Source organism: Pleurodeles waltl, chromosome 5 (genome assembly GCF_031143425.1).
Source record: "Pleurodeles waltl isolate 20211129_DDA chromosome 5, aPleWal1.hap1.20221129, whole genome shotgun sequence".
Classification (NCBI taxonomy): domain Eukaryota; kingdom Metazoa; phylum Chordata; class Amphibia; order Caudata; family Salamandridae; genus Pleurodeles; species Pleurodeles waltl.
In genome coordinates this window covers 866,131,228-866,140,597 of record NC_090444.1, presented here as the reverse complement: position 1 = coordinate 866,140,597, position 9,370 = coordinate 866,131,228, and positions in this window count along the sequence as shown.

Genomic DNA, 9,370 nt, shown 5'->3' with positions numbered 1-9,370 from the left:
CCTGTCGAAGTAGGGACTCTTTTTCCTAGAAAGAAGTTGATAGCTCCATCTGGGGGTATCACGGCATTGTGGACAACAAATCCAATAGTTCAGGCCGACCGCGAGGTTGCGGGCCACCAACAGTGTCGGGAAGACCCACAAGCAGTACCTTGGAAATGCAGATTGCGATTGAGGTCTGAAGTGCGGTGTTGCTTCTGGAGGTCGGTGCAGGGGTTGTTGGGCCCCTGAAATCACATGCCTTACAGATTGAACTCCATGCTGATGACGAAGTCAGGAGCACTGGTGTTGATGGCGTCAGGGCTGCGGTGCGAAGCAGGACAATGCAACGTGCTGTGCCCACAGGTCCCGGTGCAGGCATCAGCTCGGTGATGGTGAACTGCGGTGTTGGTGAGACCAGGGCTACCGTGTAAAGTGGGGCTATGCGACTTGGGGTGTCTCCAGGTCACTGGGCAGGCTGCAGCATCACTGTCGCTGTAGTGCTGTTGCCAGTAGGCCCAAGGCTGTGGTGTGACACGGGGCAGGCTATGTGCGGTGGTAGTGGTGCAAGCCGTGGTGTCTGTTGATGATGCTGGAGATGATGGCGCTGGCGTTGGTGGACAAGAGCTGCGGTATGTGACGGTGCAATGCTTTGTGTACCTCACGAGCGGGGCCCACAGGCCATTGCGCAGGCAGCGGCTTCAGTGTCAGCATAGAGCGTTGTCAGGTATACCAGGGCTGCGGTTTGAAGTGAGTTGATGTGACGTGCGGGGTTCACAGTTCACATTGCAGGCAGTGGCTCGGTGACACCGTCAGGTGCCGTTGTCGGTGAGACCAGGGTTGTGGGGCAAGGCTCTGTGCTGTGCCATCAGTTCACAGTGCAGCCAGCAGCGTAGATGATGGCACTGTGGTGGTTTTTCTTCTGTTGCAGCGCAAAACACCCATTTCCAGTACTGTAGCCATATGAACTTGGAAGTCTTTGGTGTCCCTGAGACTTCCAACAGGAGACAAGCTCTACTTCAAGCCCTTGGAAAAACTTCACATGCAGGATATACAGAAAACTCTAGTCTTTGCACTCTCCACAGCAGAAGCAGCAACTGCAGGCCAACCCAGCACAGCAAACAGAGCAAATAAGCAGTACTCCTCCTCACAGCTCTTCAGCTCTTCTCCTTGACAGAGGTTTCTCTTGATCCGAAGTGTCCTAAATTTGCAGGGTCAGTAGTCCATTACTTATACACATTTCTGCCATTGAAGTAGGCAAATTTCAAAGGAAAGTCTCTTTGGTTCCCAAGATCCTGTCTTGCCCAGGCCTGTCTCAAGACACACTTCAGGGGGTCGGAGACTGCATTGTGCGAGTACAGTCACAGCACTTTCAGGTACAGGTGTCAGCTCCTCCCTCCCACTCTAGCCCAAGAAGACCCCTCATGATATGCAGGACACACCTCAGCTCTTTGTGTCATCGTCTAGAGTGTATTCACAAACAGCCCAACTGTCAGTCTGACCCAGACGTGTATTGAGCACCTAAGCAGAGGCACAGAATGGTTAACAAAGACAATGCCCACTTTCTAAAAGTGGCATTTTCAAACAGACAATCTAAAAACCAACTTTACTAAATTATGTATTTTTCAATTGTCAGTTTAGAGACCCCAAACTCTACATCTGTATCTGCTCCCAGTGGGAAACTGCGTCCCCGTTTAAATGCAATCCCCATGTTAACCCCTGAGAGAGAGAGGCCTTCCAATAGTGAAAAACAAATTTGGCAGTATTTCACTATCAGGACATGTAAAACACACTAACACGTCTTACCTTTTAAATACACTGCACCCTACCCCTGGGTCTGCCTTGGGCCTACCTGAAGGAAAGTACCATCTTTCTTGGCATGTTACCCCCATTTTTACCTGCATGTCAGTATGTTTTTGCCTGTCTCACTGGGATCCTGCTGGTCAGGACACCAGTGCTCACAATTTATGGCTGAATGTGTATGTTATGTATAGTGCTTAACTGTGTCACTGAGGCTCTGCTAATCAGAACCTCAGTGCTTATGCTCTCTCTGCTTTTAAATTTGTCACTGTAGGCTAGTGACTTCATTTACCAATTTCAACTGGCACACTGGACCCCCCTTATAAGTCCCTAGTATATGGCACCTACGTACCCAGGGCATTGGGGTTCCAAGAGATCCATATGGGCTACAGCATTTCTTTTGCCACCCATAAGGAGCTCAGACAAACCCTTTCACAGGACTGCCACTGCAGCCTGCGTGAAATAACACACACATTATTTCACAGCCATTTTCACTGCACTTAAGTAACTTATAAGTCAACTATATGTCTAACCTTCACTTGCTTAAGGTTAGGTGCAAAGTTACTAAGTGTTAGGGCACCCTTGCATTAGCAAAGGTGCCCCCACATAGTTCAGGGCCATTTCTCGGGACTTTGTGAGTGCAGGGATGCCATTACACACATGCACTACATATAGGTCAATACCTATATGTAGCTTCCTAATGGTAACTTCGAATATGGCCATGTAAAGTGTCTAAGATCATGGAATTGTCCAACCATTCCAAATGTGGCATTGGGAAGCCAATTCCATGCATCCTGGTGGCTCCATTATGGACCCCCAGTACTGCCAAACCAGCTCTCTGAGGCTTGCACTGCAGCTACAGCTGTTGCCACCTCACAGAGGGTTCTGCCCTCCTGGGGTCTGAGCAGCTCAGTCCAAGGAAGGCAGAACAAAGCATTTCCTTTGAGAGCAGGGTGTTATACCCTCTCCCTTTGGAAATAGGTGTTACAAGTTGGGGAGGGGTAGCCTCCCCCAGCCTCTGGAAATGCTTTGAAGGCACAGATGGTGCCCTCCCTGCATAAGCCAGTCTGCATCGGTTCAGGGACCCCTTGTCCCCTGCTCTGGCATGAAACTGGACAAGGGAAAGGGGAGTGGCAACTCCCCTGTCCATCACCACCCTAGGAGTGGTGCCCAGAGCTCCTCCAGTGTGCCCCAGGCTTCAGCCATCTTGCTTTGCAAGGTGTGGGGGCACTCGATGGCTCTGAGTGGCCAGTGCCAGCAGGTGATGTCGGAGACCCCTCCTGATAGGTCCTTACCTGATAAGGTAGCCAATCCTCCTCTCGGGGCTATTTAGGGTCTCTCCTGTGGGTTCTCTTCAGATTCTAATTGCAAGTTTCCAGCAGGAATCCTCTGCAACTACTACTTCATCCTCTGACCTCGGATCAACTGCAGCCTTCTCCACGAACCGCTGTAACAGCAAAAAAGTATCCACAAAGGATACTTTTCTTCTGCAACTTCAGCTCCAGTCACCAACTGCAACAGTCTCCACGGTGTGCACGCTCTGAGGACTCCCTGTCTTCATCCTCCACCAGAAGGACCGAAGAAATCTCCAGTGGAGTGACTGAGTCACTCCTCTGCTCACACAGGCACCTTCCAAGTCGATGACCGGTACTCCTGGACTCCTCTCACACTCCTAGAAACACAGAGAGTGGACCCCATCGACAGACTGTCCTGAGGTCCTGCTGACGCAATTTGGAGGAGGTAAGACCTTGCTTTCCCTGAGAGCGACAGTACCCCTGTGCACTGCATCTTCACCTCCTGAGACCTCTGTGCACTATTTGCAAAAAAAAATCCTTTGTGCGCAGCCTGACCCAGGTCCCAAGCACTCAATCCTGTGACAGTCAACTAGCTGAGTTGACCTCCGGCGACATTGGACCCTTCTTTGTAGTGCTGCACCAACCGCTCTTTGCACCTCCTTTGTCCCCGTGTCCTAGGACTCCCATGTGTGCTGTCTGGCATCCTGATGGCTCTCTAAAGTGCTGAGAGCCCCCTCTTCCTCCTCCCATAGAGTGGAGGCCCCCGGGTCCCTCCTGGGTCCAGCCAGTGCCATTTTGACACAAAATGCACATTTGTCATAACCAAGGCTTATTGACGACTTCCAACACAATCACATCTGCATCCATCTTCACATCGTGGGACATCTTTTGCATCATGCAGGAACCCACTGGCATCTTCCTAGGGTGCGTTCCTTCAGTCTTTGTCCAACAGGGGGCTCTTCTTTTGCACCCTCTTCCGGGTTGGCAGGGGCTCCTGTCCTTCCTGGAACTTCTTTAGACTTCTGGATTTGGTCCCCTTCTTTTGCAGGTCTTCAGGTCCAGGAATCCAGCAGTTGTTGTTTGCAGACTTGGTTGGTTACTGCAATAATCCATATCACGAGGTGTAGTGTGTCCTAAGAGAACTTGCAGTACTTTACCCCTGCTTTTCTGGGCTCTGGGGTGGGGTAATTTACTTACCTTTACTGTATTCTTACTCTCCCAGCGATTCTGCACACACTACACTTGTCTAAGGGGAATTTGTGATTCACATCCCACTTTCTTAGTATATGGTTTTTGTTGCCCTTAGACCTATTTCCCCCATTGCATTCTATAACATTTCCTATTGTTTGCACTATCCTGTGTCTAATTACTTGCCTTATTTTGGTGTCTAGTGTATATATTGTGTATAATACTTACCTCCAGAAGGAGTATTGCCTCTAAGATATTTTTGGTACTGTCACCCAAATAAACTACCTTTATTTTTGGTAACAATGAGTATAGTCTTTACTTGTGTATAAGTACTGTGTGACTATAAGTGGTATTGCATGAGTTTTGCATGTCTCCTAGTTCAGCCTAAGCTGCTCTGCTACAGCTACCTCTACCAGCCTAAGCTGCTAGGACACTATTACTTCACTAATAAGAGATAACTGGACCTGGTATAAGGTGTAAGTACCCAAAGTACCCACTACAAACCAGGCCAGCCTCCTACACTACTTTAGGGGTACCTTACATGTACAAAAAGGGAAGGGTTGGGCCTGGCAAATGGGTGCATTTGCCAGGTCGACATGACAGTTCAAAACTACACACAGACATTGCAGTGGCAGATCTCAGACATGTTTACAGGGCTACTCATGTGGGTGGCACAACCAGTGCTGCAGGCCTACTAGTAGCATTTGATGAACAGGCCCTGGGCACCGCTGGTGCATTTTACTGGGGACTTACCAGTAAATTAAATATGCCAATCATGGATAACCAATCACCAATACAATTTAGATAGAGAGCACATGCACTTTAGCACTAGTTAGCAGTGGTAAAGTGCTGAGAATCCTAAATCCAACAAACAGGTCAGAGAAAATATGAGGAATGAGGCAAAACGTTTGGGGATGACCTTGCAAAAAGGTCCAACAGTGATCACAAGCTAATGTTGGAAGTAGAGCAAACTAAGATGGCTTTGAGTTAGCAGAATCAGTGATACGAAGTGGGGAGACTGAAGTAGCTGCTGCAGACCTCGCTTAGATCAACCTCTCCCATTAAATAATTGGAAAGAATTCCTTACACATTTGAACAGGCTATGAGAGATGTAAATGGGCAGAAGGCTTTCCTCCGGAAAAGCAGTGATAGTACTAAAGGTGTAATTATTTAGCTCGGGAGGCCAGCCTCCGCAAACGAGCCATACCATTGCAGTTCTTGAAGTACTTCAAAAATTAGTTTGCTCTCTCTCTGAAGAACACCCCACCATCAAATAGCATATCCACAAGAGCAACTTGGACATCCCTTGAACAGCCTGCAGAGCACATCCAGACATGCTTTTCCAAGGTAACAGCTGAAGCCACAGATAAGACAGTAGCATCAATCGAAACTGACCCACATTTCAGAATCTGTTTTAAGGATCAAGGTCAAAGCCAATGTCATGGATGAGGGTGATCGGTCAGAGCAAAATGAAGGATGCACGGTAGCTCCACTTTTTCAGGAAAGACACTGCAAATACAGCCCTTAAAGTGAGAGTAGAAGACCATGTAATTTCTTTGTATCTCTTTATTGTGCTGCCTTATATGGAGGATCCAAGCATTTTGTCTCCCGCTTTGCAGGAAGAGTGTCCCAGGATGATCTCAGGACTGCAGGTAAACTGGGATGGTCAAGACAAGCATGTCTCTTGCATTGTTCAGAGATTAACAATTGGTCTTAAAAGACTGGGGAAGTTTGGGCACAGGTTTTCAATGCCAACAAGTAGTACAGTGGCTCTGGTGAAGCTGTGGTGCTGTCACATTTCATCTTCAGAAGGATATAGCAATGTTAATTGCTTCACTAATGCTTAAAACGACCAAAGGTCTTCCAATGATGACTTCTTTGGAGGGAAACCCCACCCTGAGAGCATATTGATGGAAATGTATGAATACGGAGCACTGGGAGAGCACTGATGCACCAGACCAGAACGCATGTTACAGAGCCCCCAGTCACTATAGGTGATAAAATGGTTCAATAGGAATTTGCAATACCTGGTAGAGAAGCTTCAAATTCTCACCTAGCCATATACTTTAATATGGGTCTCCAATACGTCAAGCGCATTTAAGTGAGGTAGATACACATGGGCAAAACACTGCTGTTTATGCCAGAAACAAAGACTTGAATGGGTATGTATGCCCTGGTGGGCCCACCTTTCTTAGGGAGCAGGAACATTTTGCTCTTGGCTAGGTTATCCAACAAGAGGTGAGTAGAATATTGGCTTTTACTGCATGTCATGAGCAGTTCTAGTACAGAACTGGGCAATTCTTGTTCTACTGCAACACTAGTTATGAGAGTGAGGAAGGTCTATTTGCAGTTACTTAAAGGTATACACAGTGTCAATCAAACTTTATGGGCTTTCAGAGCACAACAAATAGTTCACCTAACTACAAAATTATGTTTTTACCAGAAAGCAATGCTTTCATGATTAGATAACTGACGAAGTGGCCAAGTGACATTGTAGCACCAATGGAGTATTCTGAAAGGTATAGAACCAGTTTTGATTCCAGATTATTTATTTGGGTCTATTAATCACTTTAAGATTAATCCTTGAGAATTAATCTAAGTCTTTTCAATAATCTCACACCAATTTTGGATTACGATGTAGGTTAGAGCTGCTGGAGATTGCAACATTTCCCAAAATAAATAGTATTTGCATCATATAAAAAGTATCTGAAGTTTATAATTAAATAGTTCAGAACTTTGATTTTATAGTAGTTAACTGTCAACGAGATAGAGAAAGTAGGCTTGTGGTGGGTAGCTATAAATATAAAATGAACAGGCTGTGTCACTAGTCACCTTGTATGTGTCCAATGCTAGTCATAAAAAAAAATCCTGTGGGCCACTGTAAAAGATCATGCTCATTCCAAACAGACTACTGATTCTGTGTGTATAACTTCATATTGTGCTGTGCTGGGGAAGAGATAAAATTCATGAATGATGTAGGAGTACGAGGCTTAGGTAACTGGAAGACCCTAGTGATGTTGATGATATCTCTGTGATCGATGATCTCCTGATCAATTTATACAATGAGACATGGATTGTTTAATAAGTGGGGTTTGTAATGTTGTCACTCAACATGTCTTGTTTCTACTGTTCATAGTACATCTGTATGAATGGTTTAGGTTAGAAAGTTAGTTCTTGACCTCATGTCTACCTTGTGGCTGGTCGATTCCCAGCAGTATATACAAAAGGAGGAGTAGGGTTACCCTTTTTTTCATATGCAAATGCTCAGTGATCATGCTTTGATGTGATTTGGCCCTTAGTATGAGTTCTTCTAGCACTATGTTTCACATTTTAATAACATCTGACCATGTCCCTGTCTCATAGAGATTAACAATTTGTGGGGTTAGGGGGCAAATGTCTGGCAAAATGTCTATGGAAACTCAAGTAATATGATATTATAAACACTTTTATATCTTAGAAAGATATACTTATACAATGGAGGCACAACAGCAATTGTGCTTGCATAGAATACCTAAACGAGTTTGTTAGTTGGTTTATAAATTCTTATACTAGCGGATAAAGTCGGACTCCATGTTCTCTAATGAAATCCCTGACAGCTTAATGTGTTACAGAGGAAGGATACTACAGCAGTACAGCGAAGGCAAGCTGATTAGATGTCTACGCTTTTTTACAAGACTTGGTATTGTAAGGATTTGTGCAGACATGGCAGAGTATATATCGTTCAAGCAACGGGTAAGAATCTATCATCTTGGAAGTCTTTGGAGATTTTAGCAGCGGCACTCAGGGAAGAAATGGGATAAGCATACATTGTCAAGATCTGTCAGCCCAACTGTTGGAGCATGTCAAATGAACAGGAAATAATTTAGATAAATATTGGAAATGATCAGGCAGTATAGAGAGAGGCAATATTTGCTCTGGAGTAGCAATTGATAAACGTATTAATGGCCCACAGCTATCTCCGGAAATGTCAATAGCATCACATAAGTGGTGCATGCATCAACTAGAGAGTTGAAAATTAATAAAGCAGCTGGTAAGGGTGGGCCACTTTCAGAGCTGTATAAATACTTACTGAGGTTTCTTTGCTAGTGGGCATAACAGTTGGCGTCACTCAAGGTATTCTGTTCCAAATTCTTGGACTAGGCTTACCTTAAAAAAGGTAATCACTACCCCTTGCAATGTTGGTCTTACCACCTTATATTATTTTAAATGCAGATGTGCAGGTATTTGTAGGTATTTTCTCATAGATTTCCCCTTTATGAAAAATGTGGTATCTTACTGTCATCATGGTTTCTAACTGAGGCAAAAAAATATATGCAACACGTTACAATGCTATTACTATGTTCAATATTGCCACTGCCACTAATTACTCTACGACAATAACTGTAGGATGCAGAAAAAGTGTTTGACAGAGTATCTTAACACCTATGGCGAATACTATCCTACTTTGGATTAGGCAGAAATGTTAATAGTAGGATAAAAAGAATGTCCGCAAACCCAAGCATAAGGTTTTGAATAATGGGAAATTGTACATCATGTGTTTTTATTTCACATGGTAAGATGTATTTCTCTACTCTTCGATTTGCCCTTTATCTTCAGACCTACATTACTTTGATTCAGCTGCTTGATCAGATTCCATCAATCATATTTAATGAAGTGTCTGTAAACCTCACCACTTACGTCAATGACATAGCAGTATTCACCACCAATCTTATGTCTGTCCTGACTACTATCCAAGATTTAATAGTCTAATTTGCTAGCTAGTCTGATTACAGGTTAAAAACCTTAACAACCCAAGTGATCACAACAAATGAGCCAGGTTTGAATGTTCTGCCCTCGACAGCTCAAGTTCCCTACTCAGAAGTCTCTATTACAAAAGAAGTCCATAAGACTGTTCCGTTATATCAGTTATTTCGGAAGCTAAATTCTGCAACCTCCACTTTGACTTTGAGCTATCATAAACATTGCTGGGCAATGCAATAGATTGAACTTTTACTCATAAAGGACTGTTAGGCATTACTGGACTTTACATTTTACTTTCAGGCAGCACTATCTAGTCGGATGATGGGCCTGATGAGTGGCAGTATGTTTGCCAAACAGTTTGGGATTTATTA